We start from the raw sequence: 20,348 nt of genomic DNA, 5'->3' as shown, positions 1-20,348 counted from the left end.
AGCTCAAGATACAGAAACAGTTGGTGTGCCAAATCCTTTCAAGCTGCTAGAAGCAAATGAAGTAGGATTGATACAGAAATTACAGATCACCATCTCCATTGCCTCATTTGAAATACACAAATGCAGTAAAAAAAGGTAATGAATGGAAGAAATTAAGATATGGCAGAATTGCAAAATGGATTCCTTGTTAATGTTTTTTCCATGACGAAGATCAAAATCCACAAAAAATTGAGATTAGAGGTATTAGGGGAGAGAATGAAGAATCATAGAAAATTTGATTCAAAGGAAGAAATTGAATTATACCTATTGAGTTTTCACTATTAGTTCGATTTACGATTAATGCCTCAAGGCTCAAAGAGGAACGCCTTATCACTTAAACCAAATGAGTTTGATAAATAGCTAAAATATTAAGAAAAAGGATTACCTGAATGTACAGTACATAATCAAAGGATCCGTTGCTGAATTTAAAATTAGGACAAAGATTAAGGCAAATTGATGAGAAAATGCCACACAATATGCAAACTTTTTTGAAAGCAAACTAAAATCATTCAAAAAATCTAAGAGGATTTACTGGCTTTGTGCTCCGATTTTTCAGTGGCACAGTTTGAATAAACCAAAGGAATTTGTGCAAACCCTTAGCCTGAATATATGCATTTCTGGAAGGAGCTTTGTTCGGCAGTGACAGCTGGCTCCAGAGCTGTCACTTCTAATTGGTCACGTTCAGCATTTTGATGGGAAAGCCAGACAAAGCTAACATCAACTTTGGTTCGAACTTCCTCTTCCCACAAATCGGAAGGAACATTACCACTGAAGAAAAAAGAAAAATTATGGGACATTTGCTTTTCCCCTCAATTTTGCATGCAAAATAATGAGTAAGATAAAAAAAAAGGTTGCTTGCTAAGAACATTCAAGCTTGCGGTCATTGAAATGTTGCTGCATGTAATTTTAAGTGTTGCATAACTATTATGCCATCGCAATAGTTTGAAAAATAAAAGCAAATAAGCTAGCCATTCAATTTAAAAACAGATAGAATTAATTTCAAGTTTCAAATAAATTATCCTCATTGCAAAAGTAATTGAACCATTGTAAACATAGTTTCCAATTCATTCGTTTTAAATAAACAAAAATTTTATCTTATGATATTTCATCCCATTCCAGTGCATCCAATCCCAAATATAATTTGTTTTAATGGTGATGCCTCGAAAAATAATTATCTGTAATAAAAACAGATCTGGGTCACGATTCAAAGTACAATACAGATTCAAAAAGACATTTATTGATTTCTTTTTTTTTTTTTTAATCACATAGCTATTTTCAGATGGACTTGTTTATTCCAAATAAAATTCTCTTGAAAGTAAAGAGGCAAAAACATAAAAGCACATTCCATTTTTCATTCGATAAAAGCTGCAGGGTGAATGTTTGGACAATACAATCAGTAGGCTTTCCTCAAAATATTCAAAACCAGATATTTATTTTACACTTTTAAAATGTCTCAAGGGATTTCAAGGAAGCATTAACACAATATGAAGACAAGAAACTGCAGATGCTAGAATCTTGAGCAAAACACAAAGTGCTGGAGGAACTCAGCGGGTCAGGTAGCATCTATGGAGAGAATGGACAGACTAAATTTCAGGTCACAACCCCTTGGTTTGAGAAGGGGAGAAAGCTGGAAGAGGTGGGGGCAGGACAACGTCTGGCAAGAGTCAGGTGGATACACGTGTAGGGGATTTGATTGGTAGATGGTGGAATAACAAAAACCTAGAGGTGAAATGGAGACAACTGGGTGTCAAATAAAGAGAGAAGAGGTGACATTTAAAGCCGGAGGGAGGTTTATGGGTGAAAGGGGAAAACAGAAAAGAGGGGCGATTAAAACGGAAATGGGGAACTCAGGGATGGGGGGGAGAAGCATTCAAAGGAGGGGAAAGGAGTGAGTTGACTGCAGAGGGGTGGGAGAAATGTGTGCACACACATTGGGTGAGGGCACAGGAAGGAGTTGGAATATTATTTGAAATACAATTGAAATGCGCATACCATTATATTGCAAGGTACCCAAGCAAAATATGAGGGACTGTTCCTCCAGTTTATGTAGCCTCATTCCGGTAACGGAGGCGGCGCATGACAAAAGTCTGTGTGGGAATGGGAATTAAAATAGTTAGCAACCAAGAGATCTAGCAGGCCTTGGGGAACAGAGCTCAAGTGTTTGGTGAAACATTGGCCTAGTCGACACTAGTCGCTGATGGAAAGGCCGCATCAGGAGCACCGTACGCATTAGATAATGTTTGAAGAACATGTACATGAAGCATGTGAACCTCGGTCTCACATGGAAGGGTTGAGGGGTCTCTAGGTGGTGTAGAGCTGGGTGACATCCTTTGCGGTTGCAAGGGAAAATACCTGGGGAGGAGGCACGTTGGGTGGGAAGGGATGAGTGTGCAAAGAGTTGCGTAGTGTGGTCTCTGCAGAAAGAGGTGGGGCTGGGAAGATGTTTCGTGTCTGGTGGTGGGATCACGTGGAAGGTGGTGAAAATGTTGGGAGAATATGGAGGCTGGTGGGTGCAAAGTGAAGACCAAGAGAACACTGTCCTTGTTCCATCTGGAAATAGGGAGAGTGAGAGAAGATCTGCAGCACATAGACACAACATGGCCTTGGGCTTAAGCCAGAATATCAGGGAGGAAATGGTATTTACTGAAGAAAGACATCCCAGATGTCTAGAGTGGAAAGCCTCATCTTAGGAGATACAGGATCATAAGACATAAAATTTGGTAAAGGAGTTGAGTATTAAAAAGCATTTTTTTTAAAGGATTGGAGGGACTTTCAGCATTCAGATTAAAATCAGGTGAAGAGCTTAAAGATCAGCGAAAGTCAACAGGGCAGAATTGAAGATCAAGGATTGTAGGGCACGAGAAGGTCACAGATACAGAAAAGGGCAAAATCAGAGGCATTTGAGAACAAATTGAATTTTAAATTTGATCCGTTTGACCTAGAAGCCAATGCACATTAATGAGCAAATAGGTTATGAATGAGATTAGTGCAAATTAGATGACAGTTTGGCATGACCCAAAATTTACAGAGATAAAGAAATTAAAGCTTTTGAAAAATCCAGAAATGAAATTCTGGTCCCTTGCCCGAATTATTAATTGGAGTCAAAATCTTTTATGAAATTACCAACAAAAAAAATGTCTGGACAATTTTTAGGGAATCACCATTCTTAATTAAGACCAACCAAGTCCATGAGATCTGGAAGTTTATCTTAAGCACAAACAAAAAAATTGTGGTTTGAACACTAAGGTGCCAAAATACCTGATTGAGCTTGTTAGATGTACATGTGGACACTGGTCAACCAGTCATTGCTCATTGTTGAAACTCAAATAATAGACATTTGGATGAGATACAAAAAATAACTCACATCTTTCAGAAATGTATAGAAATTCAATATACGAGACAGCACTGGTAGGAGGGTTTGAAAATACTTCCCAATAGATGAAATGAGAAATATTTTCCTTAAAAATAATCATCTGCGTCAGTGGCAAGCCTCGCAACAGCAGACGACATTTTCTAGAAATACTGAAAATGGAACTGCAAATACACCGACATTTGCTAGTTCCATGATTGAATCACCATTTTGTTCAAAGGTAGTAATAGCACGAAAGACAATCGTGCCCAATTCTCCAATTTGGATTTGATTTAATAAGTTGTTTTTATATTTTATAAAATACCATTAATTTCAAAAGCAAAATGAGGTTTTACTTTTATCACTATTTCTGCAGCAACTGTACACTGCTGGTCCGATGTTACAAAACATGCCCAAATGCGATTGTAAAATATTCCCGACTGTTTATATCTAACAAGCACATTTTTAGTGTGCTAAATTATCAACTGAAGGTATAAATGTGGATAAAATGGGATCAATTTTAAAGGAATGAAGTTACCAAGACAAAAATGTTCAGGTTTTTATTTTCTATTAGGTATATATTGTGATACATCAAAATTTCAGCAATTCATTTTACAGATTAAAGTAAATTATACTTAAAAATGTGTGCAATTTCTCTCGGATTACAGACTGGCATTCCACAAACAAACTTGTGTTATTCACGTGACAGTATGATTCAAAATGCCTTAAAGTATTTCATTGTTCCACAGTCCCATTATCATGGGGTAAATGGGATGACCAATTTGTATAAAACATGGTTCCATAAAATGACAAGCCCAATCAGGTATGATAATAATCTGTTGTGTTACCAGAAGCACAAAATGTCGAACCGAATATACTAGGAACACGCCTAATCATCTTAAATATCAGAGTGGTGGGACAGTTTAATGTCTCATCCCAATGGCGGCATTCCGAAAGCACAGGGCTCATTCACCGAATTGTGCCCAGACTCTATGCTTAAAAGCCAGGAACAATCTGACTGTTTTGAGAACACGACCACTGAGTCTTATATAGATCCTAAATGTAATAATATTTTAGTCTCTGGTTCTTTGCAGAATTGTAATACACACAATTTTTGTTTTCATGGAATAAAAAGGAACAAAGTTCAGTTGAGCACAAATAGCTAAATAATCAAGTTCTCTCCCTAAACATTTCATTCTGCATTACATAAGTTACTGACTGCATAGTAGATAGCTACAATAGAACAGTGCATTTGAAGAGTTAGAAATACAAATACCAACCCAGCATACCCAAAATTTAATAAGAAAATCACTAATTATAAATTTTCTGGTGCCAGGGCAGTTTTGGAGCCAATATATTTGCCGAGTTTCGAAATGCAGAAAAGGTTATTTAGTAAGAATAGTTGTGAAATTGTACAATGCTTCAATCCCAACATTCTGACAGGGTACTGCTTTTTAGAATTTGATGGGATATTTTGAAAATTTACATTAAAAAAAATGAAGACAAATTGCATCACAAGATTTGAAGCGGGGTGGGAGAAGTGGAAAGATGCAAAATTTGTATTTCTATCTGAACCCTACTTTTCACTAATGATTGATTTTATTCTTTCACCTCATCGGTTTCACTCAGAAAAAACACAAATGATTGAACTTGAATTAAAGGAAACCTTAGGCAATGTCAACAAACAATTTCTCAGCCAACTCTATCTTTTATATTTATATTTGTTTTAATATACAATCACAACATCAGAAAACAAATCGTGACATCTGTAAATCACTGCAAGGCAAACTAACGGAATAATATTCGATCATTCCTGTAATTTGCTTCCTTTGAAAGAGAAATAAACGCTACATTTCCCATGTTAAGCAACAACAAACCTATTGGGAAATATATGAAAACAAAATCTTGGAAATATCTAGTTGGTGGATTGTTTCTGCTTTTCCCAAGTTTTTGAATATTTTATTGTTAATATGCATTCTCCCTTTTAATTTCTGATGATTGTCAACCAAAATCAGGATCAGATTAATACAGATAATCCCATGCAAAGTACTATCCAATGCAACCGCTCCCAAATTTATCACCCCCATCTTCTCAAGCTAAATACAACAAATGAGATATTTAAACATCTATACAATATTTTTCGTACACTTTAATTAATGAATAAACTCAAATATAGACCATATTAAAATTTAAGCATTTGAAAATTGCGTGGTTATCGTCAGAGCTAACGAGCCTCAGAGTAACAGATACTAAAACTCAGATTTGTTATATTTTTCTGTCTGACCAGATGGCTTCCTCAAACACTGAATGGGCAAAATTATTGTTATGCATGATTTAGTCAAATGATTAGTTCTGATAACAGCATATAAACAACCATAAGTTTGCACTTAACTGAAAATATTAACAGATACCAATGGGGAAAAAAATTGAACTAGTATGGAATTCTTACCAAATTCAGTTGCTCTGTGACATCAAATTACAAATCATTTTTATTTTACCTTAAAGATCACAAATCAAAAACTGGGAAATAAAACCTGCCAATACTGTGCAAAATGACACAGCAATTGACCTTCCAGACTTTTACTGATACTGGGAAAATTTAATATTTTAGTTTTATAAATTAATGAACGAGAAATCCTTTAAAATCGTCTTACCCCCAAAAAGCAGCTTTTTTTGCCCCACTTTTTGTATGGTGTCGTTCTGGACAAATTGTCAGATACAGTGCTCAAGGACGGAAGGAAAAATAATGTGGAGACAAATAGTAATTTTGTTTGTCCCATCCAGCATGAGCAAAACACTCTGATTGGACTAAACCGAACCATATGAGATCAGATCCCAGACATGTGACCCAATTTTTCCAAATCCTCCCCTTTTGGTCTTCGATTATTTCACATTGAATTTCTCATCATTTCGGTGTCACTTACAAAAAAGCTACTTCTCTGATCAAGAGCGCCAGAAGCTGCCATACTGTGCTAGTATCACCATATCACGGAGAGCTTTTTGTAAGACCAAGTCAGTTTACTAGTTCCTGGTTAATCTTCCAGTATAGTAATTTTTTTGTGTAATGAATAATTACCGAAATATATACACATCCCAAGTCACACTCAAAATGGAAGGACGGTCTGAGAAAAAGGCAAGTCTGCAAAGGAATTGCAGGATTTTTGGAGAATAAGCAAAAATGCTCAGTGACCTCAAAACTTGCCATCCAGCATCTCCCTTCAAGCCAAATGTGCCCACATCATTGCTAGTGTTTCAATTTTGTGAAGGAGTCAGGAAATGCTTCACTGCACTTTGAGTCTTCAATTTAAGCATAAATGGAAGGCTGGAACAAATTTTGCATGGTAATTAACTAATTAAATTTCAACTGATTATAGTTTGCTCTTAATTATATTTATATTGAAACCTGAAATCTTTTTGATTTGAATTTTGAAAATGACTTATTTGTAAATACTTAAATACAAAAAATAATTAAAGCTGTAAAGTAAGTTACAGAATTTTCATTTCAAGTCAAGATAAGAATTAAAAACTCTGCTCCCACTTGTCACTGATTGCCAATCCTACACAAATAGAACATTCAAAATAGCATAAGCATGTACGGACCTAGACAACACTAGTGTTTATTATCCATTGCTTAAACTGTGCACACCTACAGGTGATGATTTGAAGGTTGGTTCGAGATAATGTACTGTCTGTTTCGCTGCAAATTTGTTTGAAATTCAGTGCATTCTGTTCAGCCAAGTCACAATTAGAAAACTCAATGGTCCATTTTTTGGTACCGAAACAACTTAATGTGCATTTATTGTAAAGAACCCAGCAGTTTGCAGAAACACTCCAGTATGGCAAATGACAATATTAAAATTACTTTGTACCACCATGACGACACAGTAGAAGGCTAAAACCTCTGTTCCAAGAAACTCCTGAATTTACATTGACATAATTATGGAGTCCTACTTTATTTGAAAGTATCAGTGTTCCTGCAACATAACCACCGGTGGGCCCCAAAAAGGGACAATGTGGAATCTCCGAAGATAGACACAAAATGCTGGAGCAACTCAGCGGGTCAGGCAGCATGTCTGGAGAAACAGAATAGGTGACATTTTGGGTTGAAATCCTTCTTCAGACCAAGTGTGTCTATCTTTAGTGTAAAACAGATGGAACCTGCAGTTCCATCTCACACAATCTGAAATATATAGAGTATATCATATCATATATCATATATATACAGCCGGAAACAGGCCTTTTCGGCCCACCAAGTCCATGCCGCCCAGTGATCCCCGTACATTAACACTATCCTACACCCACTAGGGACAATTTTTACATTTACCCAGCCAATTAACCTACAAACCTGTACGTCTTTGGAGTGTGGGAGGAAACCGAAGATCTCGGAGAAAACCCACGCAGGTTACGGGGAGAACGTACAAACTCCTTACAGTTGCAGCACCCGTAGTCAGGATCGAACCCGTCTCCGGCGCTGCATCCGCTGTAAAGCAGCAACTCTACCGCTGCGCTACCGTGCCGCCCTTAATCTTAACTTGTAAATTTAAATATTAATATTTTGACTTCACAAAATGTCCAAATCAACATGAATGGTGCCAAAGTGGAGAGAGTCACAAACCAAGTTCCCAAGCAAAAAAACATCAACAATATGTCTGGTCCAAGTACATTGAAGCTGCAGCCCAGAAAGTACAACACCTCTACTTCTTTTGAAGACCAATTGAAGTTCAATACATCCCAAAGAGCTTTACCAACTTAGATGCACTATAGTAAGCATATTGTTGAGTTACATAGAAAATAGGTGCAGGAGGAGGCCATTCAGCCCTTTGAGCCAGCACTGCCATTCATTGTGATCATTCATTGTGATCATGAAACAAATGGCGGCGCTGCCCTAGCAGCTGCGGCTTACCTGCGGTCCGTTTGCCTTTGTGTTTTTTGTCTTAATTGTAGATGTGATGTCGTGTTTTTTGTGGTTGTGTACTATGTGTGTGTGTGTGGGGGGGGGGGGGGGGGGGGTGGAACTGTAAAATTGTAAATTTGTCCCTTCCGAACAGAGACCCGACGTTTGTTTTCTGGGTCGTGTCTCCGTTCCTGCTGTGGCCTACCATCGGCCAAACTCCTGGAGCTGGCGGCCTCCACCCGGGACCACCTGAGCTCTGGTTCGCAGAGCCCGCGGACCAGACTTACCATCTGCGGAGCCAGCTGTCTTCGGAGGCTGCTGCGACTCGCCTTTGGTGGGTTCGGCTCGGGCCGCGTGGATGCCGACATCGGGAGCTCCGGCAGCGGCAGCGTGTTCGCCCGCCCCGGATCGCGGGGCTTTGTTCGGCCCACTGCGGACATTTCACCGTCCGGCGCGGCCTGGAACGTGGCAACTTCAACAGCCTGACCGCGGGAGAAGACAGCAGGGGAAGAGAAATGACATTCTGGCCTTCAGTCACAGCGAGGAGGGGACTGGAGGAGACTCACTGTGATGGATGTTTCTTTTTTTTTGGTTTTGTGTTGGTTGTGGTTGTGTAATTGCTTATTTTATGATCTTATTGTTCGACTGTGGGTGACGAAATCTCGTCCAAAAGACTTGTTTTTTGGATGACAAATAAAGGTTCTGAATTCTGATTGTGATCATCCACAATCAGTAACCTGTGCCCAACCTCTCCCCATATCCTTTGATTCCACTAGCCCCCAGAGCTCTATCGAACTCTCTCTTAAATTCATCCAGTGATTTGGCCCTTCTGTGGCAGAGAATTCCACAAAATCACAACTCTCTGGGTTCAAAAGTTCCTTCTCACCTCAGTTTTAAATGGCCTCCCCTTTATTCTAAGACTGTGGCCCCTGGTTCTGGACTCCAACATTGGGAACATTTTTCCTGCATTTGGCTTGTCGCCTAGTTGCATCAACCTAGTTGCATCACAACTGGGTTTCAATAGACAATAGGTGCAGGAGTAGGCCATTAGGCCCTTCAAGCCAGCACCACCATTCAATGTGATCATGGCTGATCATTCTCAATTAGTACCCCGTTCCTGCCTTCTCCCCATACCCCCTGACTCCGCTATCCTTAAGAGCTCTATCTAGCTCTCTTGAAAGCATTCAGAGAATTGGCCTCCACTGCCTTCTGAGGCAGAGAATTCCACAGATTTACAACTCTGACTGAAAAAGTTTTTCCTCATCTCTGTTCTAAATGTCCTACTCCTTATTCTTAAACTGTGGCCCCTAGTTCTGGACTCCCCCAACATTGGGAACACGTTTCCTGCCTCTAACGTGTCCAACCCCTTAATAATCTTATATGTTTCAATAAGATCCCCTCTCATCCTTCTAAATTCCAGTGTATACAAGCCTAGTCGCTCCAATCCTTCAACATACAACAGTCCCGCCATTCCGGAAATTAACCTAGTAAACCTACGCTGCATGCCCTCAATAGCAAGAATATCCTTCCTCAAATTTGGAGACCAAAACTGCACACAGTACTCCAGGTGCAGTCTCACCAGGGCCATGTACAACTGCAGAAGGACCTCTTTGCTCCTATTCTCAACTCCTCTTGTTATGAAGGCCAACATTCCATTGGCTTTCTTCACTGCCTGCTGTACCTGCATGCTTCCTTTCAGTGACTGATGCACTAGGACACCCAGATCTCGTTGTGCATCCCCTTTTCCTAACTTGACACCATTTAGATAATAATCTACCTTCCTGTTCATACCACCCAAGTGGATAGCCTCACACTTATCCACATTAAACTGCATCTGCCATGCATCCGCCCACTCACGCAACCTGCCCAAGTAACCATGCAACCTCATAGCATCTTCCTCACAGTTCACACTACCACCCAGCTTTGTATCATCTGCAAATTTGTTAATGGTGCTTTTAATCTCTTCATCCAAGTCATTAATGTATATTGCAAATAGCTGGGGTCCCAGTACCGAGCCTTGCGGTACCTTACTAGTCACTGCCTGCCATTCTGAAAGGGACCCATTTATCCCCACTCTTTGCTTTCTGTCTGCCAACCAATTTTCGATCCATGTCCGTACCCTACCCCCAATACCATGTGCTCTAATTTTGCACACTAATCTCCTGTGGGACCATGTCGAAGGCTTTCTGAAAGTCACGGTAAACTACATCCACCGGCTCTCCCCAGTCCATTTTCCTAGTTACATCCTCAAAAAATTCCAGAAGATTAGTCAAGCATGATTTCCCCTTCGTAAATCCATGCTGACTCGGAACGATCCTGTTACTGCTATCCAAATGCTCCGCAATTTCATCTTTTATAATTGATTCCAGCATCTTCCCCACCACCGATGTCAGACTAACTGGTCTATAATTTCCCATTTTCTCTCCCTTCTTTCTTAAAAAGTGGAATAACATTAGCTATCCTCCAATCCACAGGAACTGATCCTGAATCTATAGAACATTGGAAAATGATCACCAATGTGTCCACGATTTCTAGAGCCACCTCCTTAAGTACCCTGCGATGCAGACCATCAGGCCCTGGGGATTTATCAGCCTTCAGTCCCATCAGTCTATCCAACACCATTTCCTGCCTAATGTGAATTTCCTTCAGTTCCTCCGTCACCCTAGGATCTCTGGCCACTAGAACATCTGCGAGATTGTTTGTGTCTTCCTTAGTGAAGACACATCCAAAGTACCGGTTCAACTCGTCTGCCATTTCCTTGTTCCCCATAATAAATTCCCCTGCTTCTGTCTTCAAGGGACCCACATTTGCCTTAACTATTTTTTTCCTCTTTCCTAAAGAAGCTTTTACTACCTTTATATTATTGGCTGGCTTACCTTCGTACCTCATCTTTTCTCCCCATATTGCCTTTTTAGTTATCTGTTGCTCTTTAAAAGAGTCCCAATCCTCTGGCTTCCCGCTCTCCTTTGCTATGTTATACTTCTCTTTTATTTTCATGACAGCCCTGCCCAAATCCACAAGAAATTGCAGAGTTGCGGATGTAGCTCACTCCATTACACAAACCACCCCTCGTCCTCACCCCCAAATTGAATCTATCTACACTTAACATTGTCTCGGGAGAGCAATAAACATAAAATCAAGGACGATTTACACATTCTCTTGTTTCTCCTCTCATGACAGGATGAAGATATAAAAGTTTTAAAACATGCACCATCGGATTCAGCAACAGATTCTTCCTCACTGTTATCAGACTACCGAATGGAGCCAAGAATGTAGTCCAAATCTCTCAATCCACATTGCAGCCCTTATACAGTCTAGACTATAGAGCAGTACCACACACGAATAGGCTCTTCGGCCCACAATGTCTATATCAGACATGATGCCAAGTTAACCTCTGCTGCACATGATCCATATTCCTCTATAACCATATCTTCCCATCCCATCCCCTTTCTGCGTTCTGCAGAGACCATTCCCTCCGTAACTCCCTGGTCCACTCGTCCCTTCCTCCCCAAACCACCCCATCCACGGGTACTTTCCCCTGCAACCGCACGAGATGCAACACCTGTCCCTTTATCTCCCCCCTCAACTCCATCCAAGGACCCAAACAGTCTTTCCAGGTGAGACAGAGGCTCACCTGCACCTCCTCCAACCTCATCCATTGCATCCGCTGCTCCAGATGTCAACTTATTTACATCGGCGAAACCAAACGCAGGCTCGGCGATCGCTTCGCTCGGTCCGCGTTGGCCAAACTGATCTCCCGGTGGCCGAGCACTTCAACTCCCCCTCCCATTCCCAGTCTGACCTTTCTGTCATGGGCCTTCTCCAGTTCCATTGTGAGGCCCACTGGAAATTGGAGGAACAGCACCTCATATTTCGTCTGGGCAGCTGGCAGCCCAGTGGTATGAACATTGACTTCTCAAACTTTAGATAGTTCCTCTGTCCCTCCCTTCCCCTCCTCCTTCCCAGATCTCCCTCTATCTTCCTGTCTCCACCTATATCCTTCCTTTGTCCCGCCCCCCTGACATCAGTCTGAAGAAGGGTCTCGACCCGAAACGTCACCCATTCCTTCTCTCCCGAGATGCTGCCTGACCTGCTGAGTTACTCCAGCATTTTGTGAATAAATTCCTCTATAACCATATGCTTATCTAAACACCTCAAATATCGCTATTGTATCAGCTTCCACCATATCTCTGGAAGTCTGTTCCAGGCACCCACTACTCTATATAAAATAACTTGCCACACATATTTTAAAATGTTTCCCTTCTGACCTTAAAATTATGCCCAAGAAAATGGTTCTGACTTATCTATCCTACCCATGCCTCTCAATTTTTAATCAGGTTTCCTCTCAACCTACAACATTCAAATCTAAGTCTGCATTTTCTCTGGAGTTGTAACACGCTATGACACTGACATTATATCCAGCATTCTGATATTTTTCAGTTTTTGGACTAGCTGTTTATGTGTATGACGTGAATGTACTCACATATGTTATGATTTGACTAGATAGCATGAAATATTCCCCGCTGTTTCTCAGTGCACGTGACAATGAAAACCTAATACAGGACAACCATTATTCTATGCATTGTTGGACACAAATTTGAAAGTACATAGAATTTAACTGAAATTAGTTTTTTTTAAATCCCTTAAAATTAGAGATTATCCTACAAGTAAAAATGGGGAAGAGGCCAGCAGGAGACGTGCCACCTTCTGATGAAGGGTCGATGATCTGAAACATTAACAATTTATTTCCACAGTTGTTGCCTGAATTGCTCAGTGCTTCCAGCATTGTTTTATTTCAGCTTTCCAGCGTCCACAATTTTTTGATTTGCAATTACTCTTGCTACCACCCCTTTATTACATTTAGGCATGCAAATTGCCCTTAGCAAGGACATGGCATTCACCTTGAGGCTTGTCAGTACACTACATGAATGAACTACCTCTGTGACTAATTGTACCAGAAGGGCGTGAAGATGCACTACACTCAGCCCAGAGTGAGAAAATGAACAAATGGGTATGGCCTGTATGCCCTTGGGGTGCAGGACATGTACTGTTAAGCAATAGCATTAACTTTGTTAATTCACCTTCATCTATCAAATGAGCAGAAGGGTCAAAAAACATATTGAAACTCAGTACACAACATGGGTAACACAAAATCTATGACATGTCGTGATTTTAAACAATCAAGTCTCAAAACAAGCTCAATGAACTGCATGGCATTACATGCCAAACCTCTACCTGATGACGAAAAGATGCGGATGAGAGAACAAGTTATGAGCCGTGTTTAAATATAAATCATTCAACCCAAAATTGGTGTTATGAAACAGCAGATAATCATTAATAACAAATAGGCAGACTTGTGCGTACTTCAAAAGAGCCCTTGTGTTCGTTTCCACATACCATATACCAGAAGTGGCACACAATTTTTTATAACTAACTTAAATTGCACAAGTTCCTTAGATTAATCGAGTTGTAATATATTTAGATTTGCTTTGAATTCCTTCAAGTTAGTCAGCCGCCATCTTAACGTGCATTCCTTACTTCTGCAGAAGATGACTGTCCAAACAAAATTGGTTTTTCTCTGATAAAAGAAGCTCCTTTTCAGATCCAGGTCTTTTGGCCTTGTTATCCTTTAAATCTCCATCTCCAAAAATTGTCTGCTAGCTCGTTCTGCCACATCAAATATCACATTAGAGTTTTATTTCACCATGGCCAAATATTCAAATTCAGCCCTTGAGCAACATTGGAGGCGACCAAGTTGTACCACCAAGTTGTAACATCAGTCTGAAGAAGGGTCTTGACCCGAAACGTCAGCCATTCCTTCTCTCCAAAAATGCTGCCTGACCCACTGAGTTACTCCAGCATTTTGTGATACCTTCGATTTGTCCTTGCATCTGCAGTTATTTTCCTACAACCCATCAGTCTGAAGAAGGGTCTCAATCCGAAACTTCACCCATTCCTTCTCTCCAGAGATGCTGCCTGACCCGCCGAGTTACTCCAGCATTGTGATACCTTCGATTTGTACCAGCATTTGCAGTTATTTTCCTACACAAGTTGTAACACCCAGTCTCCGCAATTCCCTCCAAATCTTTTTCACATTCTCCTTTAAGAATGTATTTCCAAAGTTTGTTCTAATCCATACACAACAGGACTAAAATGTTCCCATAAAATCCTTTTGTTTGTTGTTTGAAAGCAGTTTAATGTATAAATAAGTTTGACTGCATATTTCTGAAATCAACAGATGGAAGAGGCTAAAAAATAGGGAGGGCGAGGCCAAGACGAAACCTGAAAAAAAGGTATTTAAAAAAAAAACTGGATGCAATGCTTAACATGGGGCACTTTATGTCAGCAAACATGTCAGTATTGAATAAACAGAATGCATGTAGGATGACACATTTGGGTATAACAGGTTTGCATGTTGCAAGGATGACTTTACAACAGGTTGGAACGTGTTCAGAGCAAGGGTAGATTTAACCAATGCATCGAGTTACCAGCATGCGGAATTCTCTGCCTCAGAAGGCAGTGGAGGCAAATTCTCTGAATGCATTCAAGAGAGAGCTAGATAGAGCTCTTAAGGATAGCGGAGTCAGGGGGTATGGGGAGAAGGCAGGAACGGGGTACTGATTGAGAATGATCAGCCATGATCACATTGAATGGTGGTGCTGGCTTGAAGGGCTGAATGGCCTACTCCTGCACCTATTGTCTATTGTAAGGAAATGGAAATTGACAGGTTTCTATTTCACACTCGCCTTCCTTGCCCCCTTTCTAAAACTGAAAGTTCACTTAGGAATAAAACTGCCGATGCTGGTTTAAAATCGAAGGTGGACACAAAATGCACCTGCAGTTATTTTCTTACACTTCTTCAGACTGATGTCAGGGGAGGGGGCGGGACAAAGATAGAATGTAGTCTGAGACAGTAAGACTTGTGGGAGAACTGGGGAGGGGATAGAGAGGGAATGCAAGGGCTATGTGAAGTTAGAGAAGTCAAGGTTCATACCGCTGGGGTGTAAACTACCCAAGAGAAATTTTGCTTATCTGCCTTGCAGCACGAGATCACGTTTCCTTGACTAAATATTGGAAAGACCAATATCATTGGAAAGGAAAGCAACTTTTCCATCTGCTGACTCACTTGTTTTCTGACAATGAGAATGGCTTATTACCTAAAATTGGTAAATTCAATGTTCATACCATTAGGATGCAAGGTACCCCAACAGAATAGAAGGTGATGTTCTTCTTTCAGTTAGCGTGTGGCCTCACTGGCAATGGAGGCGCGGCCCAGGACAGAAAGGTCGCTGTTGGAATGGGAAGGCAAGTTGAAATGGTTAGCAACTGGAAGGTGCAGCAGGCCTAACAGACGGAACTCAAATGTTTGGCAAAGCAGTCGCCTAGTCTAGCAGTCGCAAGCATTGAACAGGTGACCTTTTAGCCCAACACTGTGTACGGTCTACGCCTAGGCCTGCTACATAACCAATTTAGCTTCCCTTTCCCTTCTAACCTTTCGGTCTTGGGTCTCCTCCATTGCCAGAGTGAGGACATACACAAAATGGAGGAACTGCACCTCATATTCCACAAATAAATTACAACCCAATGGTATGAACAGTGATTTAGCTAATTTTAGGTCAACTCAACCCCCTCCCCCCTCTTTTGTCATATACCCAGATGCACACCCATTTTGGCCACTATCCCATCACCTTTCCCAGGTAACCTTCCACAGATCTCTTCCTCCAGCTTCACAATGCACTCCTCGTCTCTCCTTATCACAAAGCCTTGTCTTTTTATCTTTGAACTTTGTTCACCTATCTGCCCTCACCAGTATTTGGGCATTGCCCACCCTTCCCTTTCTTCCAGCTTTCTCCTCCCGCCACAAGTTGAAAAATAATTTTCTACTAAACATTGACAGCTTTGACATTGCAAATTCTAAGCCAAAAGTGACCTAGGATAGCAATATGAACATTTTCCTTCTATGGCTGGAAAGACCAATGGAAAATGCCATCTTACATTTCCTTATGCACCAGACCAACTTTATCAGTTGTACCGTGGCCCACTAAAAAATAGTTAAATGTCAGTAAAACCCATTTTACACCTGAAGTGATCTATAATCTGCTTTTACATCCAAAACCATCTGCTGGTACCGTTGACTAAATAGTGTGTTTTTCCCCCAGTCTGCCTATTGTTTGTTTAGTTTCAAGATACAGCATGGAATCAAACCCTACAGCCCATTGAGCCCATTGAGCCCATACCGAGCATTGTTCACACTAGTTTTATGTTATCCTACTTGCTACTGGATGATAGAAATAACAACTACAACATTGTTTAGAAGCTAGCCATGTTAAAATTCTGTTGAATATGCCAGTGACAACAAAATGTTTTTTTAGAAGTAAATTGTATGCAATGACCAAACTCCAAGATTAGATTTAACTTTCTTCACCATTTCAAGAATTAACATTGGAAGGAAAAGTTTTATTAAACTATTTCCCCTGTAATCGGGCTAGCAGCGTGTAAATCTTTATCCTCAAAATAATTATTACACAAATCATACATTTATGGAAAGCACTGATATCTTTGCACCACTAACATACTTGTCAAATTGTCAGATTCATTACAAGGCAACAATATATTAAACAACAGATATTATCGTCGCATTTACCATTAAACAGAAAATGTTGAAAATAGACAGGACAGGTAGCATCTGTGGAGAGAGAAACAAGAGTCAATGTTTCAAGTCAATGACTTTTCTTTCCATAACGGTAAAACTTGGAAATGGGAAGTTTCAAGTTGATAGGTTAAGCAATAGATTAAAGAGAACAAAATGAAATAAAGATTTGGAAAGATTGAGTGGCATGAGTGGTGGTGACACTGGTTGAAAGAACTAGTGAACAACAAATGAAACTAGTGAACAACAAAGGTATGTCCAAGTTAGGTATAAACAGGAGCAACAGGAAAAAAAATCTGAAATACCAGATAAGGAGAGAAAAATCTGAACAATGAAATACAAGATTGGAATAGTTGAATGCAATGGTTTCAGATGATCAATATTCATCTTAGCAGCCTGAAGGCTACCATGCCAACTAGGAAGACTTGGTACTAAGTATTAAACTAGGTTTTGTTTCCGCTATGTAAAAACCGTTATCCAGGAGGAAATTGCATCCTACACACTAGGCGCAATTTTACAGAAGCTATTTAACCAAAAAACCTGCACGTCTTTGAAACTTAGGAGGAAACCAGAGCACCCGGAGAAAACCCATGTGGTACAGGGAGAATGCACAAATTCCCAAGAGATAGCACCCGTAGTCAGGATCAAACCCATGTATCTGGCTCTGAAAGGCATTGATATTGGCATCCCAGTGTAATACCAAGAAAGTAGTGTTGGCTACACCCCACCTCCAATGTTGCAACAGCTGGATATTTTTTCCAAAGTGGTCCCTTTGATGGACTCCCTGTATTTCATACAACAGAATGGTTGGTCATTATTGTATTGTTGTTTAAGTGTAAGCTGTGTCACATTACGTACGTCATAATTCATAACCATGACTATATTTTAGAAGTTCCACCATTGGCTGCAAAGCAATTGGATTGTTCCAAGGCCCTGAAAATCTTAGTACAAATTCTTAACGAAAACACAAAAGACACTAGAAGCTGGAATGTGGAGCAAAAAACTGCTGGGGAATTTAGCTAATAAGGCAGCATCTGTGGAGGGAAATGAACAGTCGAATGAGTCCAGAGGAAGGGATTTGACCCAAAATTGCAACTTTCCATTTCCCTCTACAGATGCAGCCTGACCTGGTGAGTAAAGCAGAGATTAACCATTCTGACAAGGTTCAGATGCTCGTTTTCAGCTTTAATGCATTGAAAAATCCCCACCCAGAAAATTTATTAAATTATGTATTGCACACTGATCAAAATTCAAATCTTATCCCATTGATACCATAATTTTTGCAAGTAAAATGTAAGGTTAATGTTACAGGGAATGAAAAACATTTTCAACATCTCATTTTGAGCATTCATTTTTTACCCAATGAGATTGCCTACATGCAGAGAATTTCATTAATGGTAAACTACAGATAAATATTACATCATGCATAATGGTCATGAAGTTTATGAAGATCATAATGGTATGAAGTACAATCGAAGCAGCACAATAGATGTTTCTTACCTCAGTACACTTTATAACAGTGACTACACCTCAAATATACTCACAGCTATAGTGAACTTCAGGACACAATGTTATGGAAAGTGCTGTATGAACATACTTATTTCATTATGTTTTTCTGTCATATCAATTTCAGAGCTGCTTGTTCTTTAAATAAAATAGTAATGGAATTAAATGTACAACAATTTCTGATGCACACAAATGGTCTAACTTGAGAAATGTGGTGCATGGTAACATGCTCAATTTTTGACTGAAGCATTGCTACCCTGCAATCACTAAAGCGTATCGTGTATTAACTGATAAAATGAATGTACTGCAGTACTATTCGAAAGCAGAGTTTCAACAAACATTTCTGCATAACTGTACTGAGTTTTGTTTTAAAACAAGCAACTGATCATAAATGGACCGGACGGAATCAACCACTTTAGTTTAAACGCAGTTTCGATACAAATCCTTTGTTTTACCCACAACGATTTTTGTCAACAGGCGGAAAAGCAATACATGCTGAAACAATTCAAAACTTCTCAATGTCAGTATTAGATCAATAAATGTTTTTTTAGATATTGTTTTGGTTATTTAAACTAAAAATTGGATTAAATATGGCAAACAGAGTTGCTAGTAGCTAATAGTCAAAATATGGTGTATTATTTATTTAATTACTTTGGTATAGGTCAGAACTGAAAAAAGCAGTTGAAAAAAATAGTTGTTCTTTGCTTTCCCCCCCCCCCCCTCCCCCTTCTAAGCCACAAGCAATTTTTTTACTGTTGGGTGAAGTACACAATTCACGTTCTTCATCTGCCTGCTCCACTTCTAGATTAGAACAAAACAGTCCATTGTAGGTATCAGATAGAAAAATATGAAATCCATTGGCTGTCAATACCCAAAGCAGAGGCTGCATAGAGGGTGGTGAAGTGAGAGAATTCTACACAATCAAATTGATTTGAACAAGTTGCAATATGACTGAAATGTTGACCCTTGCAGTGGTTTTGGTGTCCTGAAAAAGATTGCAACAACATATTTTGACCTTTTGATTTAATCGCCCATTTATCCAATAGTAAACATCTGCAAATGGTCATAACTTTACCAGGTTACACCTGGTCATTTCTAATCATAAAAACCCCACAATTTAGTTAAATTTTGAGTTCAATTAAAATGTTAGGTAATATCTTAATTTTCATCAACATTCTCTTCTCCCTGCCTCACACCACCTCTAAAGCATGTTGTTCCTTGGAAAGATCCATCCATGGCATCCAAGTACATCTTTTTAAAGTCTTGATTAAGTTTACATCTAGGTGACATGCTTGGTTTTGCAATGAGCATAAATAAAACAAATCATGCTTGATTTTGACTATTTCTTACCTTAAGGTTTTTGAGAAAGTGGTCAATTTCTGGCAGTATTGAGAATCAACTAAACCTTGAAGAGAAAAGAGGAAAAGGTTTAAATGCGGTATTAACTAAACTACAATTAATTGTATACTGACCTCATGCATTTAATTAAGTCCGATAGAGTGAGCAAGCATGCAGTAGTTATCCACCCTTATGTCCAAAAGATTTGTTTTTACTTTGTGCAAGCACAAAAATTCCATGTAGGTGGAATTTTGAGGCACCACTGCCGTACTATTTTTTTTAGCATGCAAGTCCCAGATCAATATGTCGCTGTTGCTCATTTTGCCCAATCTTTAAAAAATTTTAAACATATTTCAAATTTAAATCCACATTTCCTGTCACAAAAATTAGGTCCCCAATTAATATTCACACAGAAACAGAGTAACTGAGACCTTAAGCATCACTAATCCATGTCCTGCCAAAATGCCTGACCTGCTGAGATACTGTCTTTTTTGTCCTCTCAGAAAGTGAGAAGCAAAGTCTTCCTTTGCATCTCATTTCAGTGATGAGAACAGCAGCACACCACGTTAACA

At 39.7% G+C, this 20,348-nt stretch overlaps 1 protein-coding gene across 31 annotated transcripts in view; it reads right to left on the bottom strand.

Annotated features, from left to right (window-relative positions):
* LOC144595845 (poly(rC)-binding protein 3) overlaps positions 1-20,348 on the bottom strand; it is a 139,369-nt gene that overhangs the window by 68,226 nt on the left and 50,795 nt on the right. For 22 of the 31 annotated variants that reach the window (XM_078403632.1, XM_078403634.1, XM_078403618.1 and 19 more), the window contains one exon: positions 19,789-19,843. The exons of 1 other annotated variant lie outside the window; for it this stretch is intronic. The gene's annotated coding sequence lies outside the window, so the exon portion shown is untranslated. Of the gene's footprint in view, positions 1-15,467; positions 15,572-16,926; positions 16,969-18,476; positions 18,577-19,788; positions 19,844-20,348 lie in introns of all 31 variants that reach the window. 8 more of the 31 variants (XM_078403611.1, XM_078403607.1, XM_078403614.1 and 5 more) reach the window with 5 other exon arrangements.

This window comes from Rhinoraja longicauda, chromosome 8 (assembly GCF_053455715.1).
Source record: "Rhinoraja longicauda isolate Sanriku21f chromosome 8, sRhiLon1.1, whole genome shotgun sequence".
Classification (NCBI taxonomy): domain Eukaryota; kingdom Metazoa; phylum Chordata; class Chondrichthyes; order Rajiformes; family Arhynchobatidae; genus Rhinoraja; species Rhinoraja longicauda.
This window is presented reverse-complemented; position numbering and strand designations above follow the sequence as displayed.